Source organism: Oryctolagus cuniculus, chromosome 19, assembly GCF_051225735.1.
Source record: "Oryctolagus cuniculus isolate XC-2025 breed Fujian yellow rabbit chromosome 19, ASM5122573v1, whole genome shotgun sequence".
Taxonomy (NCBI): domain Eukaryota; kingdom Metazoa; phylum Chordata; class Mammalia; order Lagomorpha; family Leporidae; genus Oryctolagus; species Oryctolagus cuniculus.
In genome coordinates this window covers 28,831,521-28,853,767 of record NC_142885.1, presented here as the reverse complement: position 1 = coordinate 28,853,767, position 22,247 = coordinate 28,831,521, and the positions used below count along the sequence as shown (strand labels likewise).

At 43.4% G+C, this 22,247-nt stretch overlaps 1 long non-coding RNA gene across 1 annotated transcript in view; it reads left to right on the top strand.

The window, feature by feature from the left end:
• The first annotated feature begins 3,393 nt into the window (after positions 1-3,393).
• LOC149120442 (uncharacterized) overlaps positions 3,394-22,247 on the top strand; it is a 30,051-nt gene continuing 11,197 nt past the window's right edge. The window contains exon 1 of the long non-coding RNA XR_016226075.1: positions 3,394-3,685. This is a non-coding gene — a long non-coding RNA (uncharacterized LOC149120442). The remainder of the gene's footprint in view (positions 3,686-22,247) is intronic.

Sequence of the window (22,247 nt, the reverse complement as noted above, 5' to 3'; positions counted from 1 at the left end):
AAAGGGTGTTGTATTTTATCAAATGCTTTCCGTGCTAATGATGAGATAATCATATGGTTTTTGTTCTTCAGTTTGTTAATGTGGTGTATCACATTGATTTGTGAATGTTTATAATCGCTGTGTACCAGGGATAATACCCCCTTTGTCCAGATGAATGATCATTTCTTACATGTTATTGTATTCAATTGGCTAGTATTTTAATGATGGTTTTTTTGTGTGCTTATCAGGGACATTTGTGTGTAATTTCTCTCTTGTATCCTTTTCTGATTGGAATTAAGGTGATGCTGTCTTCATGGAAGGAGTTTGGAAGGCTTCCCTCTCTTTCAGTTGTTTTGAATAGCTTGAGAAGAATTGGTTTTAGTTCTTCTTTGAATGTCTAATAGAATTCAGCAGTGGAACTGTCCAATCCTAGGTTTTTCTTTGTTGGGAGTATCTTCATTACTGATTCAATTTCTTTTTTGTTTATTGGTATGTTTGCTTTTTTGTGTGTTCCTGGGTCAATTTTGGTGGGTTGTGTGTGTCCAGGAATGTTTTACTTCTAGGTTTCCTGATTTGTTGGGCTATAGCTCTTTGTAGTAATTCCTGATGAGAAGTCAGCTGTGAGTCTAATTGGAGACACTCTAATAGTAATCTGATAATTTTCTTTTGCACATTTTAGAATCTTTATGCTTTACTGTGGAGCATTTGACTACAATATGTTGTGGAGAAGGTCTTTTCTGGTCATGTGTATTAGGAGTGCTGTATGGCTGGCGCCATGGCTCAGTAGGCTAATCCTCCGCCTGTGGCACCGGCACCCTGTGTTCTAGTCCTGGTCAGTGCTCCGGATTCTGTGCCATTTGCTCTTCTTCCAGTCCAGCTCTCTGCTGTGGCCCGGAAGTGCAGTGGAGGATGGCCCAAGTGCTTGGGCCCTGCACCCACATGGGAGAGCAGGAGGAAACACCTGGCTCCTGGATTCAGATCAGCATGGTGCCTCATCTGCAGCACGCTGGCTGCAGTGGCCATTATTGGGTGAACCAATGGAAGAAGGAAGACCTTTCTCTCTGTCTTTCTCTCTCTCACTGTCCACTCTGCCTGACCCAAAAAAAAAAAAAAAAAAAGAGTGCTCTGTGTTTCCTGTACTTGGACATCACTTTCTTCAAATTCGGGAAGTTTTCTGTAATTATTTCACTAAAAGGCCTTCTAATCCATTCTCCCTCTCCATGCCTTCAGTAACCCCTAAGACTCTATATATTGGTCATTTGATAGTATCCCATAAATCTCCAACCCTATTTTACATTTTTCTAATTTCTTCTTCTTTGTGTTTGACTGTTAATTTTACAGAGATTTGTCTTATGGAGTCTGTTGTTAAGGCTTTCCATCGCATTTTTTAAATTTGATCTATTGTACTCTTCATTTCTAATATTTAATTTTGATTTTTATTTCAAATCTCAATTTCATGGGAAAATTTTCATGCATATCAGTTACGGATTTATTTAATTTGTAGTTTTGCTTCTGATTACTTCTGAGTAAGCCTACAGTTAATTTTTTGAAATATATTCCCTGAATTTTATGAATTTCTTCACCTTCCAATATTGCAGTGTTGTGTTTTTTTTTTTTCCAGGGGCATCATGTTATTTTCTTTATTCTTGTTTCTTGAATTTCTGCATTTTATATTTATGCATTTGTGGAGACACTTAATTTTTTCCCCTCTGATGGCTTTTATCATTGGACTGTGTCTCTGTGAATTAGTGGAGTGTCTGCTGTTTCAATGAATACCCAGAGGTGTGTGCTGCTTGTGACTAGGCAGCTCTGGTCACTGCTCCAGGGTGGGACCAGTGTCCAGGGTAACACCCATATTGGGCATGTTAGATCTCCTCTTGTCCTCTTGTTAATAGAAAAGAGGATATGGTCACTGCTGTTGGCATAATCACACCCTCACTCCTCTTTTCCAAGGTGAGAATAACCCAGGTGTTAGCCCTCAGTGGGTACTATTCTGTTCTGTGGTTCTGCATGAATGGCACAAAGGATCTGTGCAGTCTTCAGTGTGAGCACAGATCCTGCTGCAGTGACCCACCCCAGGCAGCCAGGGTGCTGAGCTTGTGGAGCTACACACAGTAATCTCCCAGAAACGCAGCTACACCTTGCACCCTCTCCTGTATGCCTGGGTTCCCACAGTCTCAGTACCAGAGCTCCCATAGACACAGGGTGCAGAAGACCCACCCCACCACACTAACCTGTTCTGTCCACGGAGAAGCTGAGAACCAGTTGCCTAGGGGTGCTCCACTTAGGCAGTTTGAGCTCCAGAGCCTGCATTATGTTGAGAGGCTAAGGGCTCGTGATAGTCATAGGTGCATTTGCAGCCCCCTGTCAGTCTTTCCAGGCAGACTGAAAGTCAGTGGGGAAGACAGATTTTTCCCTGTGGTGAAGTCCCTGGTCATACATGTCCACAAGAGCTACTGGCCACAGCACTGCTTGTTTCACAATCATACCTTCTCCCCGCCAGTTTATGGACACTTAGAAGAGTCTCTGGAGCTAGTGATGATATCAGAATGGCTCCTTCTCCCTGCCTGTTGCTGGGTGTGTGCCCCTGGGCTGTTGCTACTTGAGACAAGATGGCACCTTTTCCCTGACTGTTGCTGGGAGCCTGCACAAGAGCTGCTGCAGCTACTAGCTACTTACATCCAACATGGTGCCTGCCCTCTCTGAGCTGCTAGTCAGGGTCTGTTGTGAGGGGATGGGGAGAATTGTCTCTTCTGCTGGGGTAGAGGATATCCTGTTACTCACAGGGTCCATGACACATACAAGACAGTCTGCTAGGCTGTCTCTGCAGCTATTTCAGCATTGGCATGGGCCACTGCAGCCTGATCTCACCTTGTTCTTCAGAGCTGGCACTTTCTCCAGCTCTCAGCTGCTGGGTCTTGTGTTGTATCAGTGCTTGTTGCAGCTTCCACACAGATCCACAGCATCTCTCCTCCTCTTACAGAATCTGCACTCTCCCCTGGGAATGCACTTTCTCTGCCTTTTTTCCTATTTTATCCTAGCCTATAGCAGTCCTCCTTTTCCCTATTCCTCTGTATGGAACCCCCTCCGAGAATTATCTGTTTTGTTTACCTTCTCAAAAAGCCAATTTTTGAGCATGTGTTGAAATGTAATACTCTGTGTGTTGTTTTTTAGGAGCAGAGATGCTGGGAGCTGACTAGATCATGAGGGCAAATCTGAGAATGCTGTCACTGCCCTTATTTTTTTAAAAAGGTTTTATTTCCTTATTTGAGAGGCAGAGTTACAGAGAGAGAGAGGGAGAAACAGAGAGAAAGTGTTCCTTCTGCTGGTTTACTCCCCAAATGGCCACAATGGCCAGAGCTGAATCAGTCTGAAGCCAGGAGCCAGGAGTTTATTCCAGGTCTCCCAGGTGGGTGCAGGGGCCCAAGGACTTGGGTCAACTTTGACTGGTTTCCTAGGCCAGAGCAGAGAGTTGGATCAGAAGTGGAGCAGCTGGTACTCAAACCCGTGCCATTGTGGGATGCCAGGCCTGAAGGTGGCCTTACCCACTATGCCACAGCACCATTTGAAGAATGGATTGATGGAGCAGCTTGTTTATACCTTTGCAATTCTGCCATATGACGGTGCACGGACATTAGCCACCGAAGCTTCACCAGACACGGAGTCCCCTAACACTGTGACCTTGGACTTACCAGCCTCCGAAAGAGTGAGTAATAAATCCCTGTTGTTTATAAACTTCCCAGTGTAATGTGTTTTCTTACAGCATCCAAAATGGACTAAGATGGAGTAATAATCTGAAAAGTTTAGAAATGGGTGGGCATTGAGGCACAGCAGGTTAAACTGGCATTTGGGTTGTCAGCATCCTACATCAACCTGCCTGTTGTGAGTCCCAGCTCCTCCATTTCCAATTCAGTTTCCTGGTAATTCCTCGGGAGGCAACAAACAATGGCCCAAGTGCATAGTTCCTGCCACCGACATTGGAGACTGAGATGTAGTTCCTGGCTCCTGGCTTCTGCCTGGCCCAGTCCTGGCTTTTGGGGGCATTTGTGGAGTAAGTCAGTCATGAGGTAGAGGCTCTCTCTTTGTGGCTCTGTCACTCTGCCTGGCAAATGAACACATAAACCTTATGAAAAACATCGTTGATGACATGACTTTGGTAAATGCTTCATCAAGTAAGAAGTTTAAAAAGTAAAATATGGGGCTGGCACTGTGGTATCACGTACAAGCTGTGGTTTGAATCCTGGCTGTTCTACCTCTGATCCATCTCCCTGCTAATGCACGTGGGATAGTAGCAGAGGATAGCTCAAGTGCTTGGGAGAGAGAGAGGGGGAAGGGGGAAGGGGGAAGGGGGAAGGGGGAAGGGGGAAGGGGGAAGGGGGAAGGGGCTCCTGGCTTCATCCTGGCTGAACCCTGGCTGAACCCTGGCTGTTGTGGCCATTTGTGGAGTGAAGTGAGCAGATGGAAGATCTCTTTTCCTCTGTCTCTCCCTCTCTGTATGTAACTATTCCATTCAAGTAAATACAGTAAATAAAGTAAATCTTTTTTTTTTAAAAAAAGGGTAAAAGAAACAGAAACCCTAGTTTAGTGGGAAATAAGCAACAGGTATGAACAGCTCAATGGAAAATGACCATTTACCCATATAGCATAAATTTTAAAGTAATCACAGATCATTAAAACTATACTAGTGTAATGTTCTTTATTTTTAAATTATTTTTGAAATAAATTCTCATGAATTTCATAGGTGCTGTTCCAGGAAGACAGCCACATTTTTCTCTCCCCCATCCTCTCCCTCCCTTGTCTCTCTTCTTTTCATTATTTTTTATGAGGTATAGTTTTAATCCACTTTATTATTCACAGTCTTAATTCACCACTAACCATAGTATTCAACAAGGAAAGGTAGGAAGACCACAGTTCCACAAGAGTAGTATAATTGTCTTAACCATAGGTTTGACAAGGTTATAAAACAAAGTTTTGAGCAATAGTGATATACAAAAGCATTCTTTATGATTTTGTGTTTTGATTTTAAAAATGTTAGCTTCCACATATAAGAGAAGACATGTGATATTTGTATTTCTCTGGCTGATTTCACTAACTGATGTCCTCAGTTGCATCCAGTGTGTTATTTTTTTTTTTCGAAAGGCAGAGTCAGACAGAGAGAGAGACAGAGAAAGAGTTATAGACAGTGAGAGCGAGAGAGAGAAAGGTCTTCCTTCCATTGGTTCACTCCCTTAAGGGCCGCTACGGCCGGCGCTGTGCCGATCTGAAGCCAGGAACCTGCGTGCTTCCTCCCTGTCTTCCATGCGGGTGCAGGGACCCAAGCACTTAGGCCATCCTCCGCTGCCCTCCTGGGCCTCAGCAGAGAGCTGGAATGGAAGAGAAGAAACCGGCACTAGTACCCGGTGCCCCAACTGGGACTAGAACATGGGGTGCCGGCGCCACAGGCGGAGGATTAGCCAAGTGAGCCTTGGCACCGACCAAGTGTTGCTATGTTTTATACCTGAATAAAACTTCCATTATAGATATATACCATATTTTTCTTATGCATTATCTTGCTGTGTCTGTTGTGAACAGTGCTGCAAAAAACATGGTGGTGGAGGTATCTCTTTGATACATGATGCTAATACCTTATATGTATAAACCCAGTGGGATTTCAGGATCATATGACAAATTCCTTCTGGTTTCTTAAGAAATCTCCGTACTATTTTCCACGGTCTTTGAACGAATTACATTCCCACAGATGGTGTACCAGAGTTCCCCTTTTTTCATATCCTCTCATCATTTGTTATTCTATATCATGGATTTTAACAATTAAGAAAAGGCGGTTATTTATCATTGCAGTTTTGATTTGTATTTCCCTGTTGGCTAGCAGTGTAGAGCATTTTTTCCAAGATTTGTTAGACATTTGTATTTCCTTAGAGAACCGTTTGTTGAGTTCCTTTGGCCATTTTTAACTGGTTGTTGGTTTTTTTGTTGTTCTTGTTCTCTTTTTTAAGTTGCTGATGTACTCTGATGATTAATTCTTTATCAGATAGTTAGCTTACAAATATTTTTCCTCATTCTGTTGATGATTTCCTTTGCTGTGCAGAAGCTTTTGACTTGCATATAATGCCATTTGTTTAGTGTTGATTTTGTTGCCTGTGCTTTGAGGGTCTTGTCTAAGAAGTCATCCCCTCTCCAGTGTCTTGGAGCATTTCTTCTGCAGTTGCTTCCAAAAGCTTCATAGTCTCAGTTCTTAAATTTTGGTCTCTGACCTATCTTTGTTCTGTTTATTAAATAAATAGATTCTTTCCCTTGATCAATTAATGCTCATCAGCACATTTTTTAGAGGAAAGTGGCTTGATGAATGCATCAAATAAATATATACAAGATCATTCTACTTTGCTATTTCATAAAAATTGGTTTTATTGCTGTACATAATTTTCATCAACCATGTAGGAAATGCATCCATAACAAAATCCCTTGTGATGTTACTTTATCATTGCTAAAGGCAATGTGACTTTGGTAAAGAATAAAGGAGTTTTACAAAAATTCATTGCATGTTCAAAATCTCTACTTCATGCATTTAATGTATTTTAGAGGGAGACACATAGTTATCAGAGTACATGACTTCTGCCAAGAGAACTTTCCAATTTACATTCCTCTTATTTTGTTTTACTAGTTGAACTTCCAAATATTTTGTTTCTTAAATTTTATTAGTAGATCATGTTTCCTAAATAGAAATACCTGAAATAGACAGGCATTAAGACCAGATTCAATTTATAGCAGAAACGTTAGATTTCAGTCTCTTTCAAGCAAATATATTTCATACATCCATGTAACCACCCATTCAGTTTCATTGTCTACAACACTAGTGGGTAAAATACGCTGCAGCCAAAATAATATATTTGAGATTTTAAGAATTTGAATGTCAGACTTCCGCTCTCCATGCAAAAAATTAGATGTGAATTCCCTCAAGAAAATGACCAAGGTAGGAGGAAAGATAACAAGATAACAATACTGCAGACTTCCCAAGGAAATAGTCTGCCTGCCTTGCCCTGGCAAACCTAAGGCAGCTCAGCAGCAGTCCAAGAGAAAATGTTCATTGCAGACTGGGGAATGAGGAGTCTCACACACTGCGGAATGGGGAGTCTCACACAGATCTGATTGAATGGTTTGTCTGCCTCAGGTGGACTGCCCTTAATGAGAAACCACTACAGAGTTTTTGGTTTGTTTGGGGGATTTGTTCGTTTATTTCAAAGTCAGAGTTACAGAGTGGGAGGGAGAGACAGAGATTTTTTTTTTTAACTTTTATTTAATGAATATAAATTTCCAAAGTACGGCTTATGGATTACAATGGCTTCCCCCCCCCATATCGTCTCTCCCACCCGCATCCCTCCCCTTTCCCACTCCCTCTTCCCTTCCATTCACATGAGGATTCATTTTCGATTCTCTTTATATACAGAAGATCAGTTTAGCATACATTAAGTAAAGATTTCAACAGTTTGCTCCCACACAAACATAAAGTGAAAAATAATAGATGATTTTTTAAATGATGATGAAATCAGATCAGACCTATTGTCATGTTTAATCCCAGTGAGAGTCAAGTTGGGAATTGATAATTTCTTCTTCTTTTTTTTTTTTTTTACAGAAGATCAGTTTAGTATACATTAAGTAAAGATTTCAACAGTTTGCACCCCCATAGAAACACAAAGCGAAATATACTGTTTGAGTACTCATTATAGTATTAAGAGACAGAGATCTTTCATCCACTGGTTATAAGAAGCCAGGAGCCGGGGGCCCCATGTTGTCTCCCCACAAGGGTGACAGAGGCCCAAACAATCGACCCATCCTCAACAGCTGTTCCCCAGGCCTCTAAAAGGGTGCTGGATCAGAAGTGGAGCAGCCAGGGCAGGAATTGGTCTGATCAATGGATGCCTGCGCCACTGGTGGCCCTACCCACTACACCACAGCACTGGTATCTGGCCTTACTGTTTTTGACCATACTTGTAAGAACAGTCTTCTGAGAAGTGCACGGCTGCCCCATCTCAGTTGATTTTTATAAATGATGAGAGATATGGATCTAATTCCATTCTTCTACACAAATATATCGAGCTTTGCCAGCACCATTTGTTGAAGAGATTATCCTTATACCAATGAATGGTCTGAACCCTTTTGTCAAAAATCAGGTGGCCATATGTATTTACATTAACTTTGGGATTCTCTGTTTCGCTCCATGGGTCTATGTCTCATTTTTTTTTATTGCCAGTCACATGATGTTTTAATTAGTGTAGCTTTTTAGTATGCTGTGAAGTCAGGCATTGTGATGTCTCCAGCTTGATTTTTATTTACTCAGGATCACCTTAGCAATTCTGGATCTTCTGTGGTTCTGTATGAATTTCAGGTTTTTTTTTCTAATTCTGTAAAGAATGTCATTGGTATTCTGTAGATTTCTTTATGAGATAGACATTTTAATGATTTAGATTCTTCCAATCCACAAAAAAAGGAATACCTTTCCAGTTTTGTGTCCTTGATGATTCTTTGGTCAGTGTTTTATAATTTTCATTATAAAGATCTTTCATTCATTTGATTAAATTTATTCCTAAATATGCTAATTTTTGTGGTTATTGTGAATTGGATTTTTGTTGCTCTCTTTGTCAGTGAGGCCATCATTAATATGTAAAAAGGCAGCTATTTTTGTCTATTTATTTGTATGTAACCTTTACTGAATTGGATTATCAGTTGAAGCAGCATTTTGGTGGAATGTTTGTGTTCTTCCAGGAACAACATCATGGTTTTTTTTGTTGTTGTTGTTTTTGTTTTTGTTTTTGTTTTTTTTGACAGGCAGAGTGGACAGTGAGAGAGAGAGACAGAGAGAAAGGTCTTCCTTTGCCGTTGGTTCACCCTCCAATGGCCGCCATGGCCAGCGCGCTGCGACCGGCACACCGTGCTGATCCGATGGCAGGAGCCAGGAGCCAGGTGCTTTTCCTGGTCTCCCATGGGGTGCAGGGCCCAAGCACCTGGGCCATCCTCCACTGCACTCCCTGGCCACAGCAGAGAGCTGGCCTGGAAGAGGGGCAACTGGGACAGAATCCGGCACCCCGACTGGGACTAGAACCCGGTGTGCCGGCGCCGCTAGGCGGAGGATTAGCCTAGTGAGCCACGGCGCCGGCCTAACATCATGTTTTCTGCAAACATTGATTATTTGACTTGTTCTTTTCTAATTTTAGTGCGTGTTATTTTGTTCTGCTCTCCAATTGCTCTTGTCAAAATTTACAATACTATATTCAGTCAGAGTGGTGAAAGTGGACACCCATGTGTTTTTACAGATTTTGATGAAATGCTTTCATCTTTTCCTCATTCAGCATAAAATTGGCTGTTGGTTTGTCAAATATAACCTTTATGATTTTCAGGAGTAATCCTTCTTTTCTTTATTCATTTGACAGGCAGAGTTACAGAGAGAGAGAGAGAGAGAGAGAGAGAGAGAGAGAGAGAGAGAGAGGAAGAGAGAGAGAGAAAGGTCTTCCTTCCATCGGTTCATTCCCCGAATGGCCGACATGGCCTGAACTGTGCAAGCCAAAGCCAGGAGCTAGGAGCCTCCCCCAGGTTTACCTTGTGGTTGTAGGGGCCCAAGCACCTGGGCCATCCCCCACCACCCTCCCAGGCCACAGCAGAGAGCTGGTCTGGAAGAGGAGCAACTGGGACTAGAACCCAACACCCATATGGGATGTTGGCGCCGGAGGGGGCGGATTAATCAGGTGAGCCACGGCGCTGGCCCCGAGGCATATTCCTTCTATATCTACCATCAAAAGGTAATGAATCATACCCAGTGCTTTCTCTGCATCTAATGAGAGTATGGTTTTTATTCTTCCATTATATTGATTAATTTATGATGTTGATTGGTTTGCAAATGTGGAACCACCGTGGCTTTTTCTGGATAAATTCCAGTTGATAGTTATGTATGAGCTTTTTGATGTTTTGAATTTTTTGGCTAGCACTTTGTTGAGAATCTTTGCATCTGTGTCCTTCAAGGATATAGGCTTGTAGTCTTCTTTCCCTTTTGTGTCTTTGTTTTTAGTGTCTAAGTGATGTTGGCCTCCTAAAAGGAGTTTGGCAGCGTTTCATCCTGTTCAGTGTTTTCAAATACTTTGAAAAGTGTTGGAGTTTGTCTTTAAATGTTTTGTGGAATTTGATAGTAAAACCACCAAGTCTTGGGCTTTTCATTGATGGAAGAATTTTGATTACTGCTACAATCCCATTACTTTTTATGAGTCTGTCAGATTGTGTTTATCTTCTGGATTTAATTTGGTAAGTTATTTGTATTTACAAACTTCTCCACTTCTCCAAGGTTTTCCAGTTTATTAGCATATAGTATTGAATGGAAATGCCTTTTGAAGCCTTGTATTTCAGTAGTGTTTGTTATAATGTCCACTTTTTCATCTAATCTTATTTACTTGAAGTTTTGAGGGTTTTTCCTCTTTTTTTCTTTGTCAGTCTTGTTAGCAGATTATCTATTTTTTAAAAATGTTATGTAAAGTAAACAAAGTTCATGTACTTGCTATATACATATTCAGGAACATATTGATTCTTCGCATCCAATATTTCCTATATCCCATGCTTCCATACGTCTTCCTCATCCCTCTCCAATTTGCACTGTTAATTCTTACAGAAATCTATTTTTCAGTTAACTTTATACTCATAATATTAACTATACACTAAGTAAAAGTTCAACAAATAGTCTGAAGAAAATAAATTGTTCCTCAAAGTGAGACAAGGCTTGTAAAAAAGCACCATATCTCAAAATGCCCATTTCACTCCTACACACGTGTTAAGTACTCTGTTAGTTACCACAGATCAGGGACAACATATGGTATTTTTCTTTTTGCGACTAGGTTATTTCACTAAGTATAATGGTTTCCAGTTGCATCCATTTTGTTGCAAGAGACAGCACTGCATTTTTCCTGCTAAATAGTATCCCATATTGTGTGTATACCACAATTACTTCTTTTCAAGAGTTATTTATTTTAGAGGCAGAGTAAGAGAGAGGGAGAGACAGAGAATGAGAGGTCTTCTATCTGAGAATGAGAGGTCTTCCATCTGGTTACTCCCTAAATGGCTGCAATGGCTAGAACTGGGCTGTTGTGGCCGGCCCTCCGGCTCACCGTGCTAATCCTCTATCTTTTGGCAATGGCACTCCAGGTTCTAGTCTTGGTTGGAGTGCTGGTTGTGTCCCTGTGGCTCCTCTTCCAGTCCAGCTCTCTGCTGTGGCCCAGGAATGCAGTGGAGGATGGCCCAAGTGCTTGGGCCCTGCACCCATGTGGGAGGCCAGGAAGAAGCACCTGGCTCCTGGCTTCGGATCAGCACAGTGCACCAGCCATAGCGGCCATTTTGGGGTGAACCAATGGAAGGAAGACCTTTCTCTGTCTGTCTCTCTCTCTCACTGCCTAACTCTGCCTGCCAAAACAAAAGAAAAAAAAAAAAACAAAACAAAACAAAAGAACTGGGCTGTTCCGAAGCCAGGGGCCAGGAGCTTCTTCTGGGTCTCCCACACGGGTGCAAGGACTTGGGCCATCTTCCACTGATTTCCTAGGCCATCATCAGGGAACATTCAGGCTTAAAACCGGCGCCACTATGGGGTGCTGGTGCAGTAGACTGAGACTTATCCCACTTTGCCATGGTGCCTGCCCCCATAATTTCTTTACCTAGTCATCATTTGACAGAGATGTGGGAATAGTCCTCAGAGATGGGTAAGACACTCAGCATCCTGTACCAATCTAAGAGCTCTAGGCCAAGCTGCCAGAGTTACCAATGACGGGTAAGGGCAGAGATGACTGAGGGCAACCTAAGACAGAGGCCATTCTCAATAAAATAAAAAAGGGGAAGATGTAGGCAGCCTTTGGACAAATCAGGGCCAATCTTGGCTTGTGGAATTCCTAGGATAAGAAAGTCACATACTCCCATCCTGAAGGAGGATGATAATCAAGAACACCCTGTTAAAATTATCTTTGCTGCCGGATGCCCCAATAACTTGCTTACGTATGTTACTATTTTTTGTGATTCTTTGTTCTGCAGCTGGATATGGATAAATGCCGCGGCTCACTAGGCTAATCCTCCGCCTAGCGGCGCCGGCACACCAGGTTCTAGTCCCAGTCGGGGCGCCGGATTCTGTCCTGGTTGCCCCTCTTCCAGGCCAGCTCTCTGCTGTGGCCAGGGAGTGCAGTGGAGGATGGCCCAGGTGCTTGGGCCCTGCACCCCATGGGAGACCAGGAAAAGCACCTGGCTCCTGGCTCCTGCCATAGGATCAGCACGGTGCGCCGGTCGCAGCGCGCTGGCCACGGCGGCCATTGGAGGGTGAACCAACGGCAAAGGAAGACCTTTCTCTCTGTCTCTCTCTCTCACTGTCCACTCTGCCTGTCAAAAAATAAAAAAAAATAAATAAATTAAAAATTAAAAAAAGAACACCTGTTAAAATTATCTTTGCTGAAGGAGGTACCTTTCTCTGAAGGGAGGAGAGAACCTCCACTTTGACTATGAGCTTGTCTAAACAAGATAAGAATTGGAGAACTCAGAGGGCTTCCATAGCCTTGGAAACTCATGACCGGAGCATAGGGAGACTACTGATGCCATAGACAGGAGTGTCAATTGGTAAAGTCAACAACAGGAGTCACTGTGCACTTACTCCTCATGTAGGATCTCTGTCCTTAATGTGCTGTGTATTGAGATTTAATGCTATAATGAGTACTCAAACAATATATTTCACTTTGTGTTTTTATGGGGGTGCAAACTGTTGAAATCTTTACCTAATGTATACTAAACTGATCCTCTGTAAAAAAAAAAAAAAAATTGTCAACTCCCAACTTGACTCTCACTGGGATTAAACATGACAATAGGTCTGATCTGATTTCATCATCATTTTAAAAAAATCATCTATTATTTTTCACTTTTTTTTTTTTTTTTTTTTTGGCAGGCAGAGTGACAGTGAGAGAGAGAGAGACAGAGAGAGAAAGGTCTTCCTTTGCCGTTGGTTCACCCTCCAATGGCCGCCGCTGCAGCCGGCGCACCGCGCTGATCCTGGCAGGAGCCAGGAGCCAGGTGCTTTTCCTGGTCTCCCATGGGGTGCAGGGCCCAAGCACCTGGGCCATCCTCCACTGCACTCCCTGGCCATAGCAGAGAGCTGGCCTGGAAGAGGGGCAACCGGGACAGAATCCGGCGCCCCAACCGGGACTAGAACCCGGTGTGCCGGCGCCGCAAGGTGGAGGATTAGCCTATTGAGCCACGGCGCCGGCTTATTTTTCACTTTTTGTTTTTGTGTGAGCAAACTGTTGAAATCCTCACTTAATGTATACTAAGCTGATCTTCTGTATATTAAGATAATTGAAAATGAATCTTGATGTGAATGGAAGGGGAGAGGGAGTGGGAAAGGGGAGGGTAGTGGGTGGGAGGGACGGTATGTGGGGGAAGCCATTGTAATCCATAAATCGTACTTTGGAAATTTATATTCATTAAATAAAAGTTAAAAAAAATTATCTTTGCTGCCACAGGCCCCAAAATCTTGCTTACATATGTTATTATTTTTTGTGGTTCTTTGTGATTCTTTGTTCTGCAGCTGGATATGTATAAATGCTGCTGAGACTTTAGAATAAATGAGCCTTGATCAGCCTTCCAGCTTCTTCCAGGTCTCCCATGTGGGTGCAGGGCCCCAAGGACTTTGGCTATCTTCTACTGCTTTCCCAGGCCATAGCAGAGAGCTGGATCATAAGAGGAGCATCTGGGATTAGAACTGGCACCCATACAGGATGATGGTGCTTCAGCCCAGGGCTTTAACCCACTGTGCCATAGCGCCGGCCTTATTTATTTATTTATTTATTTATGTCAGAGTTACAGAGATTATGACCAAGAGAAAATCTTATTTATTTAAGATTTTATTTATTTCAGAGATGGAGTTACAGACAGATGGAGAGAGAGACAGAGAGAGAGGTCTTCCATCCGCTGGTTCACTCACCCCAAAATGGCTGCAATGGCTGGAGCTGAGCTGATACCAGGAGCTTCTTCCAGGTCTCCTACACCGGTCCAGGGGCCCAAGCATTTGGGCCATCATCTACTGTTTTCCCAGACCATCAGCAGGGAGCTGAATCTGAAATGGAGCAGCCATTGGGACCATCTGGGGAATGAACCAACAGATGGAAGACCTCTCTCTCTCTCTCTCTGCCTCTCCTTCTCTCTTTGTGTAACTTTAATGGTCAAATAAATTAAAAAATCTTTAAAAGAAAAAACTACATATAGCCAAAGACAACACACTTTTGCTTTCTTTTTATATTTTATTCAATTCTTTACTTAATTATTTTTGTATTTGAAGGACAGAGAGTCTAGTAGTGGTGGGGAGGAGAGAGAGAAAGAGAGAATTTCTCATCAGCTGATTGATTTCCCAATTGCCTACAGCAGCTGGGGCTGAGCCAGGAGCTTACAGTCCAATCTGGATCTCCTCCCACATGCGTGTCAGGGACCCAAGTACTGGAGCCATCACCACTGCCTCCCAGGATGTGCGTGAGCAGGAAGCTTCAGGAGTGGAGTGGGGACTCACACCCAGACACTGGGATGAGGGATGCTGGTGTCCTACGTGGTGTCCTAACTGCTGCACCAAATGCCCGCCCCAGACAGCAGACTTCTAACAGGGAGTTGCAGGCTGTGTCCTCATCACCTAGTTATGAAGAAGGCCTTGTGGTCAATGTATGTTATGGTATTTAGCTAACACTTTAAATCTCATGAAAAATTTAATACACAGCATGTAAATGTGTACTGCATTTGCACAGATAATGGTGTGTTTGGATGAGGTCACGGGCATTAGCACAAAGGGGTTGTTTAACAGTTATCTACCATCCCCACTTGTCTTCAAATACTGTGATTGAGATGGAACTCTAGCACACGAAAGCACTTGTTCACAGAGCCATTTTTAGAACATAAATTGATGTTATAACAGAAGCCCTGTCTTAGCTCAGCATAATAGATAGGAGCCAGCATGTACTCCTGATCCAGGTTATGTTATGAGAATGAATTATTTTATTAACAGCTCTTCTAAGTAGCATTAGTGCTAATTAATGAAGAGATTTAATGTAATATTGATAATATTATGCATGCAAAATAGCATACTTCATCTCAGTAAAATAATTAAAATATACTTGAGGATGTTTTACATGCCACCCGCACTTGAGAGTGTTTATTGCTTGTTACTTAGTACATCAGCATTAGCCAGGAATGCCGATGATCTCATAAACATCCTGTATTCAGAATTCTGAAAAACATTCTGAACAAAGGCATTTTTTAAGATTTATTTATTTACTTGAAAGTAAGAGTTACACAGAGAGAGGAGAGAGAGAGAGAGGACTTCCACCTGCTGGTTCATTCCCAAATTGGTCCCAACAGCTGGAGCTGTGTCAATCTGAACCCAGGAGCTTCTTCCAGTTCTCCCACATGGATGTAGGGGCCCAAGGACTTGGGCCATCTTCTACTGCTTTCCCAGACCATAGCAGAGAGCAGGATGGGGAGTGGAGCAGCCGGGACTCGAACCAGTGCCCATATGGGATGCCAGCACTGCAGGCAGTGGCTTTACCCACTAAACCACAGTGCCGGCCCCAGGCATGTTGGTTAGTGGTATGGGGTTTCCTTTGGCAGAGGTGGAGAAGTCCCAGGATCAGATATGACAGTTGTGTGACACTGTGGATGTACTAAATGCCACTCTGATTTTTACAATGCTATATTAGTAATATTTATTATGCATTATATGCTTTTCTGCCACAGCACAACTCAGTTGTTTGGCGAGCCCCCACCCTCATCCTCTATGGACCAATCCAGTTTGCTTGTCCTCAGGCTGGCAGGTGACATAGGAGCATCTTACACTCTGAATGCCCTAGGAGGTTGGGTCCACATTTTGTTTTGTGCTTTCCATTTGTTATCACTTTGGCCCCAGGTTTTTCTCATTCACATCTGAATTCTATAACAATTTAATGCAAGGGAGTCTCAGAAAGGTCACAGAAAATGGCATTAATTCAATGCAGAAAAACCATCTCAGATTTTATATATATATATATATATATAACGGCTGCTATGGCTGGCGCTGCAGCAATCTGAAGCCAGGAGCCAGATGCTTCTTCCCAGACCCCCCCCGCCCCATGCGTGTGCAGGGACCCAAGCACTTGGGCCATCCTCTGCTGCCATCCTGGGACACAACAGAGAGCTGGACTGGAAGAGGAGCAAGCAGGACTAGTAGCTGGTGCCCCAACCAGGACTAGAACCCAGGGTGCTGGCACCACAGGCGGAGGATTAGTCAAGTGAGCCACAGCACCGGCCAAGCTATCTAGTTTCATATTGAATCAGACCAGTAAGAGTACCTTCTGCCCACTGTTAATTCTTATCTTGTCAAAGATGTTAGAGGAATGTTTTTTTTTTTTTTTTTTGCCAGGCAGAGTGGACAGTGAGAGAGAGAGAGAGAGAGAGAAAGGTCTTCCTTTTGCCGTTGGTTCACCCTCCAATGGCCGCCGTGGCCGGCGCGCCGCACTGATCCGATGGCAGGAGCCAGGTGCTTCTCCTGGTCTCCCTTGGGGTGCAGGGCCCAAGCACTTGGGCCATCCTCCACTGCACTCCCTGGCCACAGCAGAGAGCTGGCCTGGAAGAGGGGCAACCGGGAGAGAATCCGGCGCCCTGACCGGGACTAGAACCCGGTGTGCCGGCGCCGCAAGGCGGAGGATTAGCCTAGTGAGCTGCGGCGCCGGCTAGAGGAATGTTTTTGAATTCCCCATTTCATATGATATTGGCTGTGGGTTTGTTATGTATGGGTTTATTAAGTTGAGAAATTTTTTTCCATATGCATGTGTTCATGATTTTAATCATGAATGGATTTTCTATTTTATGAATCCTTTAAGCTTTGTGGGGAAAATGTGCTAATAATCTAATTGGGGTTTCCCTTAAAAGGGACCATGTGCATTTCTGATTCAATTCTGTTTCTTTTTTTGTGGTGTTCTTTTGAGTACAAGCATAAGGTGACAGAACTTTTCCTGGTCACTTCTCTCAAGGACTTTTGAAGCCTCCTGTACATCACTGTCCATATATTTCTCCAGCCTGGGGAAGTTTTCAGCTGTTACCTCACTGCACTGGTTCTTCTTCTCTCCCTAGTGACTGCGGAAATTTGAATACTTGTTTATGTTGTGTTCCACTGGTCTCAGGAGGCCATCTTCTCTTTTGTTCCTTTTGTCTGACTGGTATATTTAAAAAGACTCGTCTTTGAGTTCAGGTATTCTTTCTTTTGCTCAGTCTAGTCTCTGTTGTTGAGATGTGTTTGAGATTCACTTTTTTGACTGAATCACTTCATGCTTTCTAAGATTTCACTTTAGTTCTTTTTCAAGGTCTCTGTCTCTGTTGAAGTTTTCATTCATTGATATCATGCATCACTTGCATAACATTCAGCTAACTGTCCATATTCTCTTGTGTCTCTCTGAAGATCCTTATAGCCTGTCTTGAATTCTTTATCTGGCATTTTACTCATCACCTTTTCTTTGTGTTCTTGTACTGTAGTGTGGTTATATTCTTTTTGGGTAGCATATTGTTTTACTTTTCACTCTTCTGTCCCTATGTTGATTGTTGTACATCTGATAGATCAGTTTTTTTGTATCATTTTTAAGGGATGGTTTTCCAGGATTGAAGGATTTTTCCTGAATGTCTGTCTTTAGGTATTGACTATGTAGCATGTTTTTGTCTCCATTTCAAGTTAAATACCATAGCGGCCTCTCCGTATAGCTTATTTTGCTGTAGTTCACTACAGCAGCATCAAGGGTGTGGGGTCCATTGGAGTTGCTTGGCCCCATGGTATGGAATCTCTCAGCCACCACTAGAGTGAGGGAACAGAGTTGCAGAAATGACATTCTTTCTGGAAGCACACGTGGCTGGCTCTGTGAGTGGGCCCAGTGACGGCTCACCACCCATCACCCAAATGTGATACAAGAAGTGCTAGAGACCATTGCCTGATGGGCCAGAGCCCCAGGAGTCACAGTGAAGCCCATTAGACGGGGCAAGCAGACCCCTAGTCACTGCCAGAGGGTGGGGCTGGAGCTGCTGTATTGTATTTGGGGCTGAGATTTGCAGGCCACAGGACCTCCAGAGGGGCAGAAGTGACAGGAGTAGTGCTGGCGCTGGGCACGGATGATTTTTCTACTCTTTTATTTATTTATTTATTTACAGGCAGAGTGGACAGTGAGAGAGAGAGAGAGAGAAAGATCTTCCTTTTGCAGTTGGTTCACCCTCCAATGGCCGCCGCGGCCAGCACGCTGTGGCCGGTGCATCGCGCTGATCCGAAGCCAGGAGTCAGGTGCTTCTCCTGGTCTCCCATACGGGTGCAGGGCCCAAGCACTTGGGCCATCCTCCACTGCACTTCCCGGGCCATAGCAGAGAGCTGGCCTGGAAGAGGGGCAACCGGGACAGAATCTGGTGCCCTGACCGGGACTAGAACCCAGTGTGCCAGCACCGCAGGTGGAGGATAAGCCTATTGAGCCGTGGCGCCGGCCAATTTTTCTACTCTTAAAGAGAACCTGTTTGTGTTTCTTGTGGTAAAATTTCCAAAACTATTTCCAAAACTCCACCTTGACCCCAATTTAAGAAGCAGACTCACAGAGAATGATTAATAACTGTTCACTTCCACTGAACTGTGATCCACTGGGTGATTCCAACTATGCCAGAAATGGAAGCTGGGAACTAAATCCAGGTCTCCCACTTGCATGGCAGTGATAGATTTCTGTGAGTCGTCATCTGCTGACTCCCAGGGTCTTCGTTGGCAGAAAGCTGGATTCAAACTGAGGCACTGCATTGTGGGTGTCCAATGGGTGTTCCAACTACAAGGCAAAATGCCCACACACAAAAATGTTTTTAACTGTCAAGGCCTCCAGCAGTTGGACAGTTACCATGGAAGTATCCTTACCACTTGCTGCATTCAGCAGCTTCTCTCTTCCTGGTAAGCTGGTATTTCTTGTAGTGGCCTATATTTCTCATGTTCAGGGACGCTGTTTTCCTTATGACCTCAATTCTTGGGCTAATCGAAGAAGAGAATTGGTGTTAAGTATGTTGTACTATTTTCTTGTCTTTACAAGTGACTATTCCATTATTTACATTTTGGAGCAGAAATTTAAAATTTCCTTTGAAATTACTTAAAAGAAAAATCACCAATTACAGATGTATAACACCTTGGTGTTAGTAGATTCATGTAATTGTGCAACCATCACTAGCATTCTGTTGTGAAAATTTTTAATGCCTTCCAAAGACCAGGGAATCCTCTTTGTAGTCATTCATTTCCCATTCATTGATCACCATGGCTGCAGTTGAAAAGATCAAAAATCTGGAAAACAGGTATCATCAAATTTGAATCATTAAATTTGAATTTTATTAGATTATGCCTTCATCCAATCGATCTTTTTCCTACTTTTGAGATAAACAGAGGAGAGATCTCATTATATCTATTGGGAATAATTTAAGGAAACAAGCCATCTAATAGAGCAGAACGGAAAAACCTAAAGGAGAATGGTGGAGTAAAGTCATAGTGAATGTGTTTTCTTAAGTAGTATTTAGTGTGTTCCTTAGTCTCAGCCTGTCAGAGAGTGGTTGAAAATCAGCTGAGTATTAATAATAGGACTTTCTGAGCTCTGATAAAAGAGTAGTCCCATCTCATATATTTGAACAGTGGAAGTAGCTATGTTTGATCTAAATAAAGTAAGATGAAATACAGATAGTGGTTTCTGGGTGATGAGTTACATTCTTGGGACAGGGAGCCTTGAGGGCAAGGCTTGTGTGTGAATTCTGCTGCCAATCAGTTGCCACAGGAATTTGCAAAATTCTCACGGCAATCATTTTCCTCAGTTTGTCAAGAAATAGGATAAGATCTTTGTACCTCTTTGGGGTCCCTTCTTCCGAGATTTCTCTGAGTTCCTGGGGACCAGGGATGTGCGTAAAACACGCCTGGGGAACTGAAGATGAGACCTGATGTTTGTCTTTACTCTGTGTCTGCTGCAGCAGCCTGGGCTTAGTCTACATTCTGAGCTCAAGAGCTGAGGGAGTGCATCAGAGAAAGCATGTTTGGGGGACAGGAGTTAGCCCAAGCAACACCAGGTGACATTAGAGCAAGTGGCACCCAAAGAGGGTGTGGATAGGGATAAGCCGAGTCAGAAACTTCAGGGGACTCTCACATATGCCTGATCCACCATCCAACTCCTCCAGGGGCATCCTGAGTTGAGCAGTAAGGACTGGGAGAGGAACTTATTCCACAGTGATGTGTGTACCTGTCCAGGGAGCTGCTCTGATGGACCCAGATTAGGTTTACAGGGAGTGGATGCACTGCCTCCTGTAGGATGAGGCTGTGAGCCTAAGGCTCTGACCAGACACAGGAGCCTCAGTTCTGTGGCTGTCCTTGCAGGTGATGCCCTCCAAGGAGAGTTGACTTAGAGAGAGCAGGTGGAACTTGAGGAAGGGATGGGTATGTCTGTTCTTACATTGAATAGTTCTTCCCTAAAGTCAGGTATATCAGGGTAATGGGACCCTTCCTCTGACGTGTTGGTACTAAGAATAGGCTTTGAGTTGAGAAAGACTTTACACACAGTACTTTTTAGCTGTGAGAAATATTTGGGATTCAGCTGTCAATGTGTCGCTTCAGAAACTCAAGCCCATGAATGGTAGATCACAGGTTGTTTTGCTAACAATGTGATGTTTCTGATACACTGGAGCCTGGCAGGGTAAGACAAGCATGTTGGCGGTCATGATAGTAAGATGAGGAGAGGAAACCTCTGTGCCATTGTATTTTTTTATTTGACAGAGTTAGACAGTGAGAGGAGGGAGAGAGAGAGAGAAAGGTCTTCCTTTCGTTGGTTCACCTCACAAATGGCTGCCACGGCCCGAGCTATTCTGGTCCAAAGCCAGGAGCCACGTGTTTCCTGCTGGTCTCCCATGTGGGTGCAGGGGCCCAAGCACTTGAGCCATCCTCCACTGTTTTCCCAGGCCACAGCAGAGAGCTGGACTGGAAGAGGAGCAACCGTGACTAGAACGTCACACCCATATGGGATGCCGGCACCGCAGGCAGAGGATTAACCAAGTCAGCCAAGGCGCCAGCCCCTGTGACATTCTATTTCACTGTCCTTCCTTGGATGGTGCAGGGTCCTCCTTAATGAAGTGGGTTTTCTGCCTCTGTGCTGAGAGCACTGTACACTTGACAGGGCCTTAGGGCAGGAGTCAGTCTCTCAGGGTATTGCCATCACTTTGACTCTCTCGACACACAGAAATTTATGCTGCCAAGATTGCCCAGGAAACTAATGTTAATTGTAACTATTATGTCCTGGCCAGCCAGGGAAATATGAAGATAATATTAAAAATCGAAGGACATCTTTTTCATACTGATGAAATAGGATTTGTTGTCTCCTTTATAAGTTAAGTAGAATCCAGCCCTCAAGATTGTCTCTCAATATAAAAAAAAAGTGTATATCAGCCATCTTATGAAAATTTTATAATTCAGTATTTTATCATCAAATTATAATTTATGTAAGTAGAAGTAAAGTAACTCCAAAGTTGATAGTGAGGTCCATGTAGCAGAATCTGGGGTTGAAGGTCATTCCATCATGGTTTTTATGCTTAGAAAGAAAAGAAATGACCTCTGTGTTGTTTATCTGCTTTTCCAATCCAGTTCTGTAACCTGTCCCTCACTGCCTGTTGAAAAAACCTGAATTCTAAATGAATCAGGCCCATCTCAGCTATTTCCTGAGCAAACTGAGGGTCACACATGGTGCCAGTTAATGGGGCTATGGGGAGATAGGGGTATCACACAGCAGTCCTGTCAAAAATATCTTAGTGTCCCTTTCTCTAGTTTAGCCTGGGTTATCTGTGGGTGAGAATACCAGTAGTAAAAATGCATAGGCTCTTGTCGCATAACAGGAAGATGGTAATGAATGCTGTTGTCTGTCATGGATGCCGCTCATCCTCCCAAAAATTGAGGACCAGAAAGGTCTAAAGATTCTCCTGCACAGTACTTGAGTGCCCCCTGTAGTATGGGGATAGACAAGTAAACAGTTGTACTGCCTGGGTAGTGCATGACTTAAAAAGAAATCACTGGGGGTCTGCTCAGAAAGTGAAATTTTACGTAATACTGCACATAGATGGAATGAAGTTTAATTCAGTGCAAGATACCTCAGCATTCAGCAACGGAGGCCCCTCCTGTTGTGATGGTTGTCCATGCCAAATAGGAAAAAGAACTACTTGATTTGATTGGTCTTACA